Below are 19,189 nucleotides of genomic sequence, written 5' to 3' on the forward strand. Positions count from 1 at the left end.
ATTGGGGGGTGTCACATTTTATGTCTGTTAGTGGGGTATATTGTTGTCTGATTACCATAATTTGATTTGTCCAATTTGGGCTTGGAGAAAGGAAACTACACGGTTGAGCAAAAAGGGTCCTAGAGTTAGCAACAATATAAGAATTATTAGAGGACCGGCCAGGGCTGATAAAAGCGTAGTTAACCAGGGGGACTGTGTGAACCAAGATTTATACCACCCTTTCTGGGTCTCTCTCTCTCTGTGACGCTCTTCAAGGCGTCTTTTTAGTTTACTCATAGATTCTTTTATAACTCTAGTATGGTCGGCATAAAAACAACATTTTTCCCTTAATGTAGCATAAAGGCCCTCTTCTCTCATGAAGAGGAGGTCCAACCTTCGCCTGTTCTGTAAAACAACTTTAGAGAGAGAGGTTAAAGATTCCTGCAAAGCTGTGATGGAGGTTTCTAATATTTTTTAAGTTTTGGTCCACTGCTGTTTCTAATTGGGTCATTTGTTGTGTCCCACCCCTGCAGCAATTCCCATTCCTAATAAGATGGCTAAAGTGAGGGATACAGGTTCCCAGCAAAACCGGGTTGTATGCCCCCCTATTTGATCTTTAAATGAACCTGTGTCATAATAGAGCACTCTGGGAAACATCTGCATCATTACATAATTAATTACATTTGTTGACCATTTTATGAAAATATAAATAATGTTTAAGTATATAGAATTATACTGTTGTAGGGACGGACAAGGCAAGGCACCCAAGATAGCACTGAAGACAGGGAAACAGTCCTATTTGGTTGCAACCAGATTTAGAGGGCATTGCTTTTGTTGTAGTTAATTAATCCCCTGAACCCCAAGTTTAGGTAGTTTTAGAATTTTGTACTCAACATGTAAGGGAAGGGGCTCAGAAGTTCCCAGTCTGCAGAAGTTTACAAAAAGCAGTTTTTGTTTCTGTTTTTTTTCCTCTGTTCTGGGCAAGTTAACTTTTCAAGGACACCTGGGAGGGGGAGAATTTCTTTTTTTTTTTCCTTTCCAGCTGTTACCATGGAGCCCAGTTGATAACTTCTCTTATCTTAGAAATGTAGCCATCTCTGTGAAGCCCCAGCTCAAGGCCAGAGGCCTTGTTCACATATTTTGTGAAAAACTAGTAAGGGGGTGTCTAGCTTAGGAGTACTGATTTTTCCAGCCAGTGGCCAAGTAGAACAAGGCAACATGAAAAGAGGAAGTTTATCTATACTGAACTCTTTTATAGGGACTCTTTTGCTGAAAGTCCTAAAGTCAGCCATGGTGAAGACTTCTGGAGAAGGTCAGTTAAGACTTTTCTGTGGGCCTGGTACAGAGGGGGAGGACGGGGAAGACGGTGCTGAGAGCAGCTCCGTGGATCTGAGAATGAGGAAGGAGAGATGTAAAAGAATAATGGGAAAGGGGCTTGGGATTTTCCTAGCAACAAAAACTTGAGCAGTAGAACAGGTAGAGCAGAGGGGAAGACTGGAGTTGAGTATCCCAAAAAGCCTGTGAGGGACTTTAAATTCTTAGTAACCTGTTTTCAGTGATGACAAAGCAACTTTAAAGGCCATTTTCATTACATCTTGGATAGGGGTCTGAGGACTCTCCTCAGCTGGTTTGAGCTTTGGGTTAGCAGGTAAGAGGACCTGGTGGGACCCGGTGTGGGCACTGACAGGAGAAGAGAGGAGTGAATGGGTGGAGAGATACCTCAGTACCTCTTACTTCAGCAAGGGGGCAATGGTCTGAGAACCGGCGGAGGTTTGGGTTCCATCTGGTAGCCCCTGTATGTTTACATCCTTATGACTTACAGAAGAAGTCGGTTTTCCCCCCACACAGCCGTGACTGTTTGTGGCTTTGATAGTCCGCCAGGCAAACATAATAATCCAGGCTAGCCAACCTACATCTGGCTAGAGTGTCCCTACATCCATAATGTTTGTTTTTATTATCTATGGTACAGAAGGGATTTAATGGAATTTTAGTGAGATTTTTTTTTTATATCAGGGATACCCAATAGAAAATACCTATAGCCAGCTGACATGATTTGTGATTAGCCATCACTGTTGTACGGGCTGATGAGGGTTAGGACTACTGGTGGTCAAGGGGAGAGTCCATAGCCTTATCCACATGGCGAATACGCAATTTGAGAGGGTTACCAGTCTTTTCCAATTTCCAGCCAGAGTCTGGACAGGGCGCAGGCTTGAGATGAGAGGCATGGATCCAGGAAGTGATTCCGTTTACCTTTACCGTTGTAGGTGTTATAAGTAGCACCTGGTATGGTCCTTTCCAGCGGGGTTCTAGGAATGGCACCTGATGTCGTCTTACGTAGACGAAGTCTCCCACTTGATATCGGTGTGGAGTCCCTTCGACCCCAGGTTGGTAGGCAGTGGGAAGGGCAGGGTAGTACACCTCCCCAGGTAGGTGTACTACCCTGCCCAAGAAAAATGGGAATTAAAAAGAGAATATTGTGTAATAATAACAGAAACATTTTTAGCTGTTATGTGTTGCAAACAGTGTGTGCTTAGCAGTGGGTTACATAGGTGGGGTTTTCACAAGAGAGTAAAATTTCTTATATAAAATGTAGTCTCAGGGTAAAATGGAGCTTGACTGGTCAAGGCGCATACAGTTTGGCCCATAACAATGAAAACATGAATTTTCTTTGGCTGGTGCAGAACAGACACCTTGGTGTGCTAAGTAACAGATAGGAAGTACTCTTCTCTGCATTTGGCAAATACTTTCAAGGAGTTGAGAGATTAGAAAGAAGCTGTGCACAGTGGTACATACCCATAATCCAGGCAATTAGGGAGGCTAAGGCAGGAGAAGTCTGAGGCAACCTGGGAAACTGAGTAAGACCTCTTCTTGAAAACAAATCTGTTTCTAACCAACACTGAGGTGCTGCAGGTCAGGGGGCCTGACAAATCTTAGAGAAACCAGAAGATGGAAACCTGTGAAATGAGACACTCAGACATCAGCCAACCGCTGCTGTGAGAAAAGGAACATTGCTGCCATTGTGGAAAGCGATTCAGGAGGACCATTGGCCAGGAGGCTGAGTGCTCAGGGAAGGTTGAGATGACTTTGGAAAGGAAAGGAGGTTTTGCATAGACGTCTTCATAAGACACCCCTGTGATCTCCAGCTTCTTCACATTTTTACAAACACTGCTAGTGTTCCTCCTAGCAGTGCCGTCTCTGCATGGACTGGGTGTACAGGACAAGGTGGAACTAGGTGCACAGCTGGGCCAGTCTGGGCAGGTCAATTTGGGGCAGCAAGGTGAAAATCTCCACCAGCAACTCCAGTGGCATCTCCAACAGCAAGCTGGGAGGCAAGGGGCCTTCTGGATGCACTCTTCCTGGGGTCTACGTAGGGCTGGATTTCTGCTGCTGCTCTCTTGGCCAGGCCCAGCATTCACTCTCTGGGCCCATGCCCACTTCCTTTACTTCCAAAGAATGGCATAATCTCCATCTGCCTCACTTGCATGACTCCCCAGTTGGAGTGCCTGGACAGACCCTGAGCTGTGTCAGGAAGGTGACTTTTGAGGCCATCCTGGGGATCTGGTAAGTCTTTGAACTCTAAATCCTTTAAGGAGCTCAATGGTCTTTAACACCCTCCCCTTTCCCTCATTCCTCTTCAATTAGAGTTCCCACAGGCTTCTCAGCTGTCTACCCTGGCTAAGGCTGCTATCTCAATGGGGCTAGAGTATAAACTATACACGAATCACCCCTAAACCAATTTAAGACCAAAGGGTGGGTGGGAGTGTCACTTTTAAACTCAAACTGCTATAGGACTTGAATGGGTGATATTTCTTTTATTCCTCTGTCTCTCCCTCTTTTCCTTATCTCAAAGCCCTCTTTCCCCTTAGAAGATTTATAAGAGCACAGAACTCAGGAGGCACCCTTAGGCCAACAAACCTGGTTCATGGGTTAGAAGGAACATAATATACTCTTCTGGAAGATGACTATAAGGGGTTGATCGCCAACATCTTAGGCACCCTCTTGTTTCATCAAACATGGGGTTCACCTGAGCCACCAAGGTGGGGGACCCAGCCTTGATGTGATAATCAAGGGCACCACCTTCATGAATCACCACTTTCAGGTGTGATACTTAGTGGCCAACTTCTTAACACTTTAAGCCTCTGCTATGAATCCAAGTTCTAAAGACGAGCTCTTGTCCATCTTCCCTCAGTGCCCACTCTAAACTATTTCTGTACAATCTCATGTTTGAATGTCTGAGGACGGTATGGGCTGACAAGCATGCTGAGTATTGCTTAATGGTGTGTGTGTGTGGAGGGCGCTGTCCTACCACTGGTAATATGTGGACAATATGGACAGAGTGAAAAGTCTGATCCTATTGGGGACTTGTAGATTACTCCATAGATACAATTTGGAACATACTTGAAAATCCAATCTCAGTGGGGACTCAAAAGAGTAGCTGGGATCTATGGGGTTTTTGTTGTGGGTAGTGGTTGGTCTTTCTTTCCTTTTATTTAAAAAAAAACAAGATTATGGGCAATTCACTGTCAATCCCTGAGAACTTATCACTTGGTGTATCGTAAACAATTGCAGTTATTTTAAGATAGAGAACTTGAAGAAATTGGTTTCTTTCCACAACACAACTTCACCTTAAGATAAATTAAAGAGTGGAGAAATATGGACTAAAAATGGGACTCCAAACATTAACACAATATATGAACTTGATTTATTCTACAAGAGGGAAGGAAAGTGAATAGAGATACCATATGTTCAAGATTTTGTGGCCTTATATCAAAACCCAAAGTTACTAAGATTTAGTAAGATCTGTTACACTCATGTTCTCCTTGAAACCAGTAAAGACGAGCCAGACCCAATGGAGGGTTTTCTTTTAAGTGTTCCTAACAGGCCTCTTCAACCTTCAATGGCTCAAACTGCAAAAGCAGTATCATCCCTGGAGCCTTTTAATGAAACTTCTGGCCAAAGTTCTATGGATTCTTCACTCCCTCTTCCCCAGTGACTTCCATCTGCTCGTCAGTCTCTCTATCTTCCATAACTGGAGAAATCCAACCATGCTGGTGTTAACAAGTGGCATTTCTTATCATCCAATCACTTCTAAACCTTCTAATATTTGTGGACTTCAAGAGGTAGCAGAAAAGGAATGGAATATTTTGAGGACACATGTTCCTTTCTCTGTGACTGACTGCGGTGACCTACATGGCTATTTAAAAACAGGTGAGGGGCCACAGGGAATTATAAAGCACACACACAAATCTGAGACCAGGTGGGACATTACATATGGATGGTGATGCAATGACCCAGAGCTAGCTTGGCACATTTATTATACAGGTTTTATCATCAAATGTTTATTTGTAGAAAAGTGTCTGTAAAGCAGGCAGGCTTGAATTTCACAGCACTGATGAGACATTATGGTTATCTCACTATGCTCAGAATCCTCTATCCCTGGGAGCCAGTGTCTGAGTTGCAAGCTTAAAACTGGCAACACTGAGCTTTGGTAGAGAGTGACCATGGGACAGTGTCACCATAGCAACTGGGCAATGTTAGCACATACTTTTGCATAGGAATACCTCAGTGCAGCCACACTTCAACCACGAGGCAATCAGACACCTTGATCCACATTCCTGATCCCCACATCTCTCCCTTTTTTATTTTTAAAACACAAATGATATGCTATTATATGGAGCTGTTGGATTTCTCCTCATAAAACTTGGCATCCTATTGTTATAACACAAAAGAGAAGTAGTAACAAGCACATATTTCCAAAAATGTACCATATTGTATGTTTTAACATATTCCAAGGATTAAAACCAGGTAAATCATCAAGTATTTGTTTAAGCAGCCACAGCAACAATAGCTCAGAGCCCAGTGACATTGTCATCCTGCTAAACACCCACATGCTGTCGCTCAGCATGCTGGCCACGCCCAAGTGCAGCAGCAACAACAACGGCTTGGAGCCCAGTGACATTATCGTCCTGCTAAGGACTGTGGACAGCGTCTTCCGCCCACACTACAAGAAGGCGAGCGGGGTTTATGTGCACCCTGTACATAGTCCAGGTGCTCCTTATCAAATCTGTGAGACCACTCCAGAATAAATCCACTGCTGACAGAGACATTATGATGCATTGGCACACTCCACCCACTTAGGAAAGGCATCCCGTTCCCGTTGTAGCATGATTAGGGCAGTAAGGTGTTGGTGGATGCTTTGTGGGAAACATAGTTTTGTCATTGGGAGTCCCATTTTTGTAACTTTCTAGACATACATTTTCAAATCCCAGGGGTCAGGGATAATGGCTACCCTGGCTTCCCCATATGCTGATCTTTCCTTTGGAGCTATTCTTAAACAGCCAGCATATTTATTGTGGGATCAACATATAGGTAAATGCCCACTATATCCAGTATAACTAAAGCCAACTGAATAAACAGGTGTCATATGCTTATCTGAAAAGCCTCCCATCATTAGAGTATCAGTAGTAAATCCTGAATGGATTCTTCAGAACACACAGCTGGGTGCACTAAAGGTGGATCTGGGAAATAAGTCCACTAGGATTCCTGATGAACCCTACTTACCTCACAGGTCAATAAAGCCAGCAGAGTCACAAACATGGTGGCTGGAGATCTAGTATCTCCCTGATGGTTGACCATCTGCTCAGCCTGATATTCAGGTTCTTCAGTTGTTTGAACTGTGGTTCAAGATCCTCATGATGATGGTGAACAGCACACTCAGGTACCCAGATAGGATGAGCTGCACCTTCTGGAAAGACACAGGCATGGCCTCCACCCCACAGTATTACCAGATTAGGCCCATTCCATTGTCCTCCTTGTAAGTCTCTCCACCAGACTAAGCCAGATGGGCCTGTGCAGTGGGAGTCACATGGCACTTAGCAGGAATGACACATCTAGCATCACAGTTTTAAAATTTTAAAACAAAAGGAGCACAATTCAAACAATTTTGGGGGGTTCTATCTCACTCATTTTGTAACTTTAACTTAAGGGATAAGTGAGCCTGTCTTACAATAGCCTGGCCTTGAGGATTTTAAGGGATGTCAGTTTGGTGGACAATATGATATTGATCACAAAACCATCCAAAATAAGAACTGGTATAGGCTGGAGCATGATCAGTTTTAAATTATAGAGGATGGCCCAGCAGTCAAAAGCAGCCAAGTACTAGAAAATGATTTAATGTGTATCTTCTACTTGACCAGGAAAATTAGCAAACGTCACCTATCAAGCATGTGAGGATTCTAAAATCAATCTTGTTGTTGAACTGAAAATGGTACCACAAAGAGAGAAGGGCCAGTCCCCACCAATAGTATCACTCAACTCCTGCCTTTAATAATAAGGTGAGCAGCAAAATCATGAAATGGGTTTTGTCTAAGTACTGGAAGTCAGGCTTACCTCTTGTCTTGTCTGTCTTATAGGTGATGGCCTATTAACTCAAATTAACTCAGGTTGTGATATTAGAAATTGTACTTATATAAGGCACTAATAGACAAAAATTATACAGTTTATAAGGAAAATACAAAATGATATTAATATGAGTAAATACATTTAGTTTGTACAATGGCTGTGAATCGAGGAACATAATTTTTTGTAATTCCAAAACTTAATGTAGGTATATATTATATTTCCTGATTATTTCAAGATTACAGTAATCCTTATAACAAAAATTTATCTTTTGAACTTATCTTATAATGAACTTGAGTGGCTATCTTACCACTCAATAAGGTGAGAGGCAGAGTTTTAACTCAGGTGAGGTGGCCTCTTGACAGATCTTAGGGTGTTTCAGTTTTGAAACTAATCTTAGACTTTTTCTCAAACAGTATTTTATAGTTTTAAGTATCATTTTTGACTCTATGTGAATCAGTTAACATAATTTAACATTACATCTGAAACATGAATCCAACAAGAGATTTTAAACCCCCTTTTGTGGGAAAGTGGCAAAGTGTCTTTATAACCCATATTGTCAACCTTTAAATAAACCAGGATCTCCTTGGTGGCTTTTTAAAATGTAATGTAAGTTCCCATCCAGGTATAAAGAGCAACACAGAATTTTACAACTTATGACAGATTATTTTTATCTAATTACAAAATATTACATGACATAAATTTCCAACTAAATTTGTTATTTTTATATAAGTCTGTAAGTGACCACTGTTATAGAGAACTTTACTTTGGAAAACACCAGTTTGGTAAGATATTCTCCTAAAGCTTATATTTTTAAAAACTTGTATAGGAATACTTTTAGAACACAAAGAAGCCAGTAAGAGCACCACATTACATGGATGTTCTTATATTAACCAAGTTTAGCTTTAAAAGAAAAATTTTGACTTAGTAGTGCAGTATAATAATCTAAAATAGCAGTTGTTGTTTAATTAGAATTGTACAAACTTTAATTCCTTTAAGATTAGTTTCTCTAAATAATACAACTTAACAGACACAAGAAATTATCTTGTTGGATAAGAGCAGATTAATGTTTGGAGAAATCCTTATTACATTAACACAGAGAGGTTTTGGTTTATATCTACATTAATATTTGACTGGTCTGGGAAAAGGGTCAGTTTTCCTTTCCTCTCTCAGCCTTTCTTTCTTTAAATTTTTTTTTGTAGTTGTAGATGGACAGATGCCTTTATTTTATTTGTTTATTTTTATGTGGTGCTGGGGATCGAACCCAGTGCTTCACGTGTGCTAGGCAAGTGCTCTGCCACTAAGCCACAACCCCCCCCCCTCAGCCTTTCTTTTTTAGGAAGATGAATTAACCATGGATCCCCTCCTTTTGAATGTAAACAACTGTCTATTTTCTTTTGAAGTGTAATAGATGCCATTTCTTCTTATCTGTTTCTGTAAGCATGCTCTATGCCAGAAACACTCTTCAAGGCCTTCAGCCATAGATTGGGAATTTTCTTTTTAAAATAGGGAAAAAAACTTAAATAACTTTAACTGATTGTGTTAATTACATATAGCCAATTGCACACAGACTTTTTGAAATTTACCCTCCACAAATCTCATGTAAATTACTTAGGCATTTTACAATTTTTTTATTATCAAATAAATGACATTTTTATCTAAAGATTTTTCTTTTTCTTTCTATATTAAAATATAGTTTCATACCTAGAATTTTTTTATCTCTTTTTTAGCTGTTGATTCCTTTTTAAATTTACATTTTAAGATAATCTTTATCAAATTTTTTATTTATTCTAATTTGTAATATATGACAGCAGAATGCATTTCAATTCATATTACACAAGTAGAGCACAAGTTTTCATGTCTCTGGATGTACACAAAGTAGAGTCACACCATTCATGTTTTCATACGTGTACTTAGGGTGATGGTGTCCATCTCATTCCACTGTCTTTCCTACCACCATGCCACTCCCTTCCATTCCCACCCCTTTGCCCTATCTAAAGTTCATCTATTACTCCCAAGCTCCCCCACACCCTCGAATGAATCAACATCCTTATATCAGAGAAGACATTTGGCATTTGGTTTTCTGGGATTGGCTTACTTCACTTAGCATTAGATTCTCCAACTCCATCCATTTACCTGCAAATGTCTGATTTTATTCTCTTTTAATGCCGAGTAATATTCCATTGTGTATATATACCACGTTTTCTTTATCCATTCATCTACTGAAGGGTATCTAGGTTGGTTCCCCAATTTAGCTATTGTGAACTGTGCTGCTATGAACATTGATGTGGCTGTGTCACTGTAGTATGCTGTTTTTAAGTCCTTTGGGTATAAGCTGAGGAGTGTGATAGCTGGGTCAAATGGTGGTTCCATTCCCAGTTTTCCAAGGAATCTCCATCCTTCTTGCCAGGTGCCTGTGCTGATGAGATGAGCTGGGTTCAGAAGAGCTGGCTGCAACATTGAACCAAGAAAACAGTGAAGAAATCACACAACACACGGACATGAACTTCTCAGGTTGAGGATGGGATTGTTCTGTGAACTTAAGGGTCAGCTTCCATGCAGGACAGCGCTGGAAAGAGAGAGTGTGCACCTGGAATCTCTGTATTTTATAGGGGGGACACACAAAGGTGCTTCAATGGAATGTTATTTACCGAATAAGGCAGGGGATAGGGTTTCGAAAGGTGGGGTGTTTTCTTGTGATGTCCTGTGGTCAGCAGATTGATTGACATCTTAGCAAATCACACCCATCAGTGGGATCACAGGCAGAGCAAAAAGAAAGGCACACTTGCATCGCACAGCCCAATCACTGTGCAATACCAGACCTGTTCCCTCATATCTCTCCAATGCATATAGCTCACACACATGGATGGCTCATGACAATACTGCTTTCCAGATTGGTTGCACCAATTTGCAATCTCACCAGCAACGTGTGAGTGTGCCTTTTCCCCCAAATCCTTGCCAACATTTATTGTTGTTTGTCTTCTTGATAGCTGCTTCTGACAGGAGTGAGATGAAATCTTAATTTTGATTTGCATTTCTCTTATTGCTAGAGATGTTGAACATTTTTTCATGTATTTGTTGATTGATTGTATATCCTCTTCTGAGAAGTGTCTGTTCAGTTCCTTGGCCCATTTGTTGACTGTGTATTTTGTTTTTTTTCTGTTAAGGTTTTTGAGTGCTTTATATATGCTAGAGATTAGTGCTCTATCTGATGTGCTTGTGTTAAAATTTTGCTCCCATTTATATATTTTTTAGTCTCCAGGTGTTGGAGTAGCTTTTATTTTTTATTTTATCATTGATTTCTAATTTCATTCCATTGTGATCTGATAGAATGCAGGGTGGTATCTCTACCCTTTGTATTTGCTAAGATTTGCTTTGTGGCATAACATATGGACTATTTTAGAGAAGGATTCATGTGCTGCTGAGAAGAAAGTATATTTGCTCATTGATGGATGAAATATTTTATATATGTCAATTAAGCCTAAGTTATTGATTGTATTATTGAGTTCTATGGTTTCTTTGTTCAGCTTTTCTTTGGAAGATCTGTCCAGTGGTGACAGAGGTGTGTTAAAGTTACCCAGAATTATTGTGTTGTGATCTATTTGACTCTTTTTTATTAAATTATTTATTTATTCTGATTTGTTATACATGATGGTAGAATGCAATTCATTTCATATTACACCTATAGCGCACAATTTTTCAATTCATTAATTGTACACAAAGTATTTTCAATCCATTCATGTCTTCACACATGTACTTAGGGTAATGATGTCCATCTCATTTCACCATCATTCCTACCCTCTTTCCCCCTCCTTTCCCCTCCCTCCCCTTTGCCCTATCTAAAGTTCCTCCATTCCTCCCATGCTCCCACCCCATTGCCATTATGAGTCAACATCCTCATATCAAAGAAAACATTCAGCCTTTGGTTTTTTGTGATTGGCTTGCTTTGGTTAACATTATATTCTCCAACTTCATCCATTTACTTGCAAATGCCATGATTTATTTTATTCTCTTTTAATGCTGAGTAATGTTACATTGTATATATATATATTCCCTATCCATTCATCTAGAGGGTATCTAGGTTCGTTCCATAATTTAGTTATTATGAATTATGCTGCTATAAACATCAATATGGCTGTGTCCCTATAGTATGCTGTTTTTAAGTCCTTAAGTGGGATAGCTGGGTCAAATGGTGGTTCTATTTCCAGTTTTCCAAGGATTCTCCATACTGCTTTCCAGATTGGCTGCACCAATTTGCAATTCCACCAGCAGGGTATGAGTGTGCCTTTTTCCCCATATACTTGCCAACACATATTATTGTTTATATTCTTGATAGCTGCCATTCTGACTGGAGTGAGATAAAATTTTAGAGTAGTTTTGATTTGCATTTCTCTAATTGCTAGAAATGTTGAACATTTTTTTACATGTTTATTGGTTGATTGTATGTCCTCTTCTGAGAAGTGTCTGTTCAGTTCCTTGGCCCACTGATTGATTGGGTTTTTTGTTTTTTTGCTGTGAAGGTTTTTGAGTGCTTTATATATCCTAGAGATTATGCTCTATCTGATGTGCTTCTGGTAAAGATTTGCTCCCATTCTGTAGGCTCTCTATTCACCTCACTGATAGTTTCTTTTGCTGAGAAGAAGCTTTTAGTTTGAATCCATCCCATTTATTGATTCTTGGTTTTAATTCTTGCACTATAGGAGTCTTATTAAGAAAGTTGGGGGACGCTGGAGTTGTGGCTCAGTGGTAAGAGCACTTGCCTGGCATGTGTGAAGACCCAGGTTCAATTCTCAGTACCACATATAAATAAATGAATAAAATAAAGATTCATCAACAACTAAAAAAATATTTTTTTAAAAAAGAAAGTTGGGGTCTAATCAGACGTGATGGAGATTTGGACCTACTTTTTCTTCTATTAGGCATAAGGTCTCTGGTTTAATTCCTAAGTCCTTGATCCACTTTGAGTTTTGTGCATGGTGAGAGATAGAGGTTTATTTTCATTTTGTTACATGTGGATTTCCAGTTTTCCCAGCACCACTTGTTGAAGAGGCTATCTTTTCTCCAATGTACATTTTTAGCAACTTTGTCTAATATAAGATAACTGTAGTTATATGTGTTCTCTATTCTGCACCATTGGTCCACAGATCTATTTTGGTGCCAATATCATGCTGTTTTATCATGCTCTGTAGTAGTTTAAGGTCTGGAATAGTAATGCCACCAGGTTCACTCTTCTTGCTAAGGATTGCTTTAGCTATTCTGGGTCTCCTATTTTTCCAGATGAATTTCATTATTGATTTTTCTATTTCTATAAGGAATGTCATTGGGATTTTTATTGGGATTGCATGGAATCTGTATGGTGCTTTTGGTAGTATGGCCATTTTGACAATATTAATTCTGCCTATCCAAGAACAAGGTAGATCTTTCCATCTTCTAAGGTCTTCTTTAATTTCTTTCTTTAGAATGTTGTTGTTTTCATCATAGAGTTCTTTCACCTCTTTGTTAAGTTTATTCCCAAGTATATTATTTTTTTTGAGGCTATTGTAAATGGGATGGTTTTCCTCATTTCTCTTTCAGTGTATTTGTCACTGATGTACAGAAATGCCTTTGATTTATCAGTGTTGAGTTTATATCCAGCTACTTTACTGAATTCATTTATTAGTTCTAGGAGATTTCTGTTGGGATGTTTTGGGTCTTCTAGGTATAGAATCATATCATCTGTAAATAGTGATAATTTGAGTTGTTCTTTTCCTATCTGTATCCCTTTAAATTTCTTTCATTTGTCTGATTGCTCTGGCCAGAGTTTCAAGAACTATGTTAAATAGAAGTGGTGACAGAGGGCATCCCTGTCTTCTTCCAGTTTTTAGAGGGAATGCTTTCAATTTTTTCCATTTAAAATGATGTTGACCTGGGGCTTAGCATAGATAGCCTTTACAATGTTGAGGTATGTTCCTGTTATCCCTTGTTTTTCTAACGTTTAGAACAGGAAGGAATGCTGTATTTTATCAAGTGCTTTCTCAGCATCTATTGAAATGATCATATGATGTGATGAATTTCATTTATTGATTTCTGTATGTTGAACCAACCTTTCATTCCTAGGAAGAACCCTACTTGTTCATGATGCATTATCTCTTTGATATGTTTTTTTGTATTTGATATCCCAGAATATTGAGAATTTTAGCATTTATATTCATTAGAGATATTGGTCTGAAGTTTTCTTTCTTTGATGTGTGTATGCCTGGTTTTGGAATCAGGGTGATATTGGCCTCATTAAGTGTGTTTTGAAGTGGTCCCTATTTTTCTAGTTCACGTAATAGTTTGAGAAGTATTGGTATTAGTTCTTTAAAGGTCTTGTAGAACTCAATTATGTATCCATCCAGTCCTGGGCTTTTCCTAGTTGGTAGGCTTCTGATGGTGTCCTCTATTTCCTTGCTTGAAATTGATCAGTTTAAATTATGTATATTATCCTGATTTAGTTTGAGCATATTATATGCCTCTGGAAAAGTGTCAATGCCTTTGATATTTTCTATTTTTATTAGAGTATAAATTCTCAAGATAATTAGAAATTATCTTGAAATAATATTTCTTTTTTCATCACAGATATTAGTAATTTGAGTTTTCTCTCTTCTCTTGGTGAGCATGGCTAAAGTTTTATTAATTTTATTTATTTTTTCAAAGGACCAACTTTTTATCTTGTCAATTTTTTCAATCATTTCTTTTTTTATTAGTTGTTCAAAACATTACAAAGCTCATGATATATCATCTTTCATACATTTGACTCAATTGGGTTATGAACTCCCATTTTTACCCCAAATACAAATTGCAGAATCACATCGGTTACACACTCACATTTTTACATAATGGCATATTAGTGACTGTTGTATTCTGCTACCTTTCCTATCCCCTACTATCCCCCCTCCCCTCCCCTCCCCTCCCATCTTCCCTCTCTACCTTATCTGCTGTTGTTCAATTCTCTCCCTTGTTTTCCCCCCCTTTCCCCTCACAACCTCTTCTATGTAATTTTGTGTAACATTGAGGGTCTCCTACCATTTCCATATGCTTTCCCTTCTCTCTCCCTTTCTCTCCCCCAACTCGTCTTTGTTTAATGTTAATCTTTTCCTCATGCTCTTCCTTCCTGTTCTGTTCTTAGTTGCTCTCTTTATGTCAAAGAAGACATTTGGCATTTGTTTTTTAAGGATTGGCTAGCTTTGCTTAGCATAATCTGCTCTAATGCCATCCATTACCCTGCAAATTCTACGATTTTGTCATTTTTTAGTGCTGCATAGTACTCCATTGTGTATAGATGCCACATTTTTTTTTATCCATTCATCTATTGAAGGGCATCTAGGTTGGTTCCACAGTCTAGTTATTGTGAATTGTGCCACTATGAACATTGATGTGGCAGTATCCCTATAGTATGCTCTTTTAAGATCCTCAGGGAATAGTCTGAAGAGGGCGATAGCTGGGTCAAATGGTGGATCCATTCCCAGCTTTCCCAGGTATCTCCATTCTGCTTTCCAAATTGGCCTTACCAATTTGCAGTCCCACCAGCAGTGTACAAGTGTACCCTTTTCCCCACATCCTCGCCAACACTTGTTGTTGTTTGACTTCATAATGGCTGCCAATCTTATTGGAGTGAGATGGTTTCTTAGGGTGGTTTTGATTTGCATTTCTCTGACTGCTAGAGATGGTGAGCATTTTTTCAAGTACTTGTTGATTGATTGTATGTCCTCCTCTTTGAAGTGTCTGTTCAAGTCTTTGGCCCATTTGTTGATTGGGTTATTTGTTATCTTATTGTTTAATTTTTTTAGTTCTTTCTATATTCTGGATATTAGGGCTCTATCTGAAGTGTGAGGGGTAAAAATTTGTTCCCAGGATGTAGGCTCTCTATTTATTGTTTCTCTTGCTGAGAAAAAATTTTTAGTTTAAGTAAGTCCCATTTATTTATTCTTGTTATTAACTCTTGGGCTATGGGTGTCCTATTAAGGAATTTGGAGCCCAACCCCACAGTATGTAGATCATAGCCAACTTTTTCTTCTATCAGATGCAGTGTCTCTGATTTGATATCTAGCTCCTTGATCCATTTTGAGTTAACTTTTGTGCATGGCGAGAGGAGGGGATTCAGTTTCATTTTGTTGCATATGGATTTCCAATTTTCCCAGCACCATTTGTTGAAGATGCTATCCTTCCTTCATTGCATGCTTTTAGCCCCTTTATCAAATATAAGAAAGTTTTACTTTTGTGGATTGGTTTCTTTGTCCTCTATTCTGTACCATTGGTCCACCTGCCTGTTTTGGTACCAGTACCATGCTGTTTTTGTTACTATTGCTTTGTAGTACAGTTTGAACTCTGGTATCGCTATACCTCCAGATTCACACTTCCTGCTTAGAATTGCTTTTGCTATTCTGGGTCTTTTGTTTTTCCATATGAATTTCATGATTGCTTTATCTATTTCTACAAGAAATGTCGTTGGGATTTTAATTGGCATCACATTAAACCTGTAGAGAACTTTGGGTAATATCGCCATTTTGATGATGTTAGTTCTGCCTATCCATGAACAGGGTACATTTTTCCATCTTCTAAGATCTTCTTCTATCTCTCTCTTTAGGGTTCTGTAGTTTTCATTGTATAAATCTTTCACCTCTTTTGTTAGGTTGATTCCCAAGTATTTTATTTTCTTTGAGGATATTGTGAATGGAGTGATTTTCCTCATTTCCATTTCAGAAGTTTTGTTGCTGATATACAGGAATGCCTTTGATTTATACGTGTTGATTTTATATCCTGCCACTTTGTTGAATTCATTTATTAACTCTAGTAGTTTCTTTGTAGACCCTTTTGGGTCTGTTAAATATATTATCATGTCATCTGCAAATAGCGATAATTTAAGTTCTTCTTTTCCTATTTTTATGCCTTTAATTTCTTTTGTCTGTCTAATTGCTCTGGCTAGTATTTCAAGAACTAAATTGAATAGAAGTGGTGATAGAGGGCATCCCTGTCTTGTTCCGGATTTTAGAGGGAATGCCTTCAGTTTTTCTCCATTTAGGATGATGCTAGCCTGAGGTTTAGCATATATAGCTTTCACAATGTTGAGGTAAGTTCCTGTTATCCCTAGTTTTTCTAGTGTTTTGAACATAAAGGGATGCTGTACTTTGACAAATGCTTTCTCTGCATCTATTGAGATGATCATATGGTTCTTGTCTTTAAGTCTATTGATATGGTGAATAGTATTTATTGATTTCCATATATTGAACCAGCCTTGCATCCCAGGGATGAATCCTACTTGATCATGGTGCACATTTTTTTTGATATGCTTTTGTATTCGATTCACCAGGATTTTATTGAGAATTTTTGCATCCAAGTTCATTAGAGATATTGGTCTGTAGTTTTCTTTCTTTGAAGTGTCTTTGTCTGGTTTTGGGATCAGGGTGATGTTGGCCTCAGAGAATGAATTTGGAAGAGCTCCTCCTTTTTCTATTTCTTGAAATAGCTTGAAAAGTATTGGTATTAATTCTTCTTTGAAGGTTTTGTAAAACTCCACTGTATACCCATCCGGTCCAGGGCTTTTTTTGGTTGGTAGTCTTTTGATGGCTTCTTCAATTTCTTCCTTTGTTATTGGTCTGTTTAAATTGTGTGTTGTCTTCCAGACTCATCTGGGCAGATCGTATGACTTAAGAAATTTATCGATATCTTCACTATCTTTTATTTTATTGGAATATAGGGTTTCAAAACACTTTCTAATTATCTTCTGTATTTCTGTAGTGAGTGTTGTGATATTGCCTTTTTCATCCCGTATGTTAGTAATTTGAGTTTTCTCTCTTCTTCTCTTCGTTAGCATGGCTAAGGGCCTGTCAATCTTATTTATTTTTTCAAAGAACCAACTTTTAGTTTTTTCAATTTTTTCAATGGTTTATTTTGTTTCAATTTCGTTGATTTCTGCTCTAATTTTAATTATTTCTTGTCTTCTATTACATTTTCTGTTGGTTTGCTCTTCCTTTTCTAGGTTTTTGAGGTGTAGTGTGAGTTCATTTATTTGTTGGTTTTTTCTTTTTTTGAGGAAAGAACTCCAAGAAATGAATTTCCCTCTTAAAACTGCTTTCATTGTGTCCCATAGATTCGGGTATGTTGTGTCTGTATTGTCATTTGTCTCCAAGAATTTTTTTTATCTCCTACTTTATGTCTTCTGTAACCCATTGATCATTCAGTAACATATTGTTCATTTTCCATGTGATGTAGGATTTTTCCTTCCTTCTTTTATCATTGATTTCCAGTTTCATTCCATTATGATCAGATATGGTGCATGGTATTATCTCCACGCCTTTATATTTACTAAGAGTTGCCCTATGGCATAATATATGGTCTATCTTTGAGTAGGATCCATGTGCTGCTGAGAAGAACGTGTATCCACTTGATGATGGTTGATATATTCTATATATGTCGGTTAAGTCTAGGTTATTGATTGTGCTATTGAGTTCTATAGTTTCTTTATTCAGCTTTTGTCTAGAGGATCTGTCTAATGGTGAGAGTGGTGTGTTGAAGTCACCCATAATTATTGTGTTGTGGTCTATTTGACTCTTGAACTTGAGGAGAGTTTGTTTTATGAACGTTGACTCTTGAATTTGAGGAGAGTTTGTTTTATGAATGTTGCAGCTCCATTGTTTGGTGCATACAAATTGATAATTGTTATGTCTTGTTGGTGGATGGTTCCTTTTAACAGTATATAGTGTCCTTCTTTATCCCTTTTGATTAACTTAGGTTTGAAGTTGATTTTATTCGATATGAGTACGGCCACTCCTGCTTGCTTCCAAGGGCCATGTGAGTGGTATGATTTTTCCCAACCTTTTACCTTCAGCCTGTGTATGTCTTCTCTTATCATATGAGTCTCCTGAAGGCAGCATATTGTTGGATTTGTTTTTTGATCCAGGTTACTAGCCTATGTCTCTTGATTGGTGAGTTTAGGCCATTAACATTTAAGGTTACAATTGAAATATGATTTGTACTTCCAGTCATGTTTATTTATTTATTTATTTTAGTTTGGCTAGTTTTTACTTTTTGGTTATTTTCCTCCTCCTTTACTGAGATACCTCCTGCTGTTAGTTTTGGGCACTATTTTTCAATTCCTCTTCTTGTAGTATTTTGCTCAAAATGCTTTGCAGTGCTGTTTTTTTGGCTATGAATTCTTTTAGCTTTTGTTTATCGTGAAAGATTTTAATTTTATTGTCAAATCTGAAGCTTAATTTTGCTGGATACAGTATTCTTGGTTGGAATCCATTATTTTTCAGCGTTTGAAATACTTTGTTCCAGGATCTTCTTGCTTTCAAAGTCTGTGATAAAAAATCAGTTGTTAACCTAATTGGTTTGCCCCTGAATGTAATCTGCCTCCTTTCTCTCGTAGCTTTTAATATTCTCTCCTTGTTCTGTATGTTGACTATCTTCAAAATTATATGTCTTGGAGTTGCTCTATTACAGTTTTGAATGTTTGGGGTCCTGTAGGCTTCCAGGATTTGGCAATCCATTCCATCTTTCATCTCCGGGAAGTTTTCTAGAATTATTTCATTTAATAGGTTGTCCATTCCTTTGGTTTGATTCTCTATGCCTTCTTTCATCCTGATGACTCTCAAATTTGTTTTTTTTTATGACATCCCATATCTCTTGAATAGATTGCTCATGGGATTTAAGCATCTTTTCTGTGTTGACTATATTCTTTTCAAGTTGATAAACTTTGTCTTCATTATCTGATGTTCTGACTTCTACTTGATCTAGTCTATTTGTAATATTCTCGTTTGAGTTTTTAATTTGGTTTATAGTTTTCTGCATT

The 19,189-nt window shown here is 38.3% G+C and overlaps 1 protein-coding gene and 1 long non-coding RNA gene across 4 annotated transcripts in view; one reads left to right on the forward strand and one right to left on the reverse strand.

Annotated features, from left to right (window-relative positions):
* LOC120887327 (SAGA-associated factor 29-like) overlaps positions 1–19,189 on the reverse strand; it is a 62,866-nt gene that overhangs the window by 18,264 nt on the left and 25,413 nt on the right. The window lies entirely within an intron of this gene.
* On the forward strand, positions 1,016–11,024 carry LOC144367504 (uncharacterized). 3 transcript variants are annotated; one of them, XR_013426955.1, is made up of 4 exons: positions 1,016–1,291; positions 2,244–3,540; positions 7,176–7,313; positions 9,788–11,024. It is a non-coding gene; the product is annotated as an uncharacterized LOC144367504 (long non-coding RNA). The 3 variants fall into 3 exon arrangements; XR_013426954.1 differs by lacking the exon at positions 1,016–1,291 and adding an exon at positions 4,970–5,187 and having other exon boundaries at positions 1,298–3,540; XR_013426953.1 differs by lacking the exon at positions 1,016–1,291 and having other exon boundaries at positions 1,298–3,540.

Source organism: Ictidomys tridecemlineatus, chromosome 10, assembly GCF_052094955.1.
Source record: "Ictidomys tridecemlineatus isolate mIctTri1 chromosome 10, mIctTri1.hap1, whole genome shotgun sequence".
NCBI classification, from domain to species: domain Eukaryota; kingdom Metazoa; phylum Chordata; class Mammalia; order Rodentia; family Sciuridae; genus Ictidomys; species Ictidomys tridecemlineatus.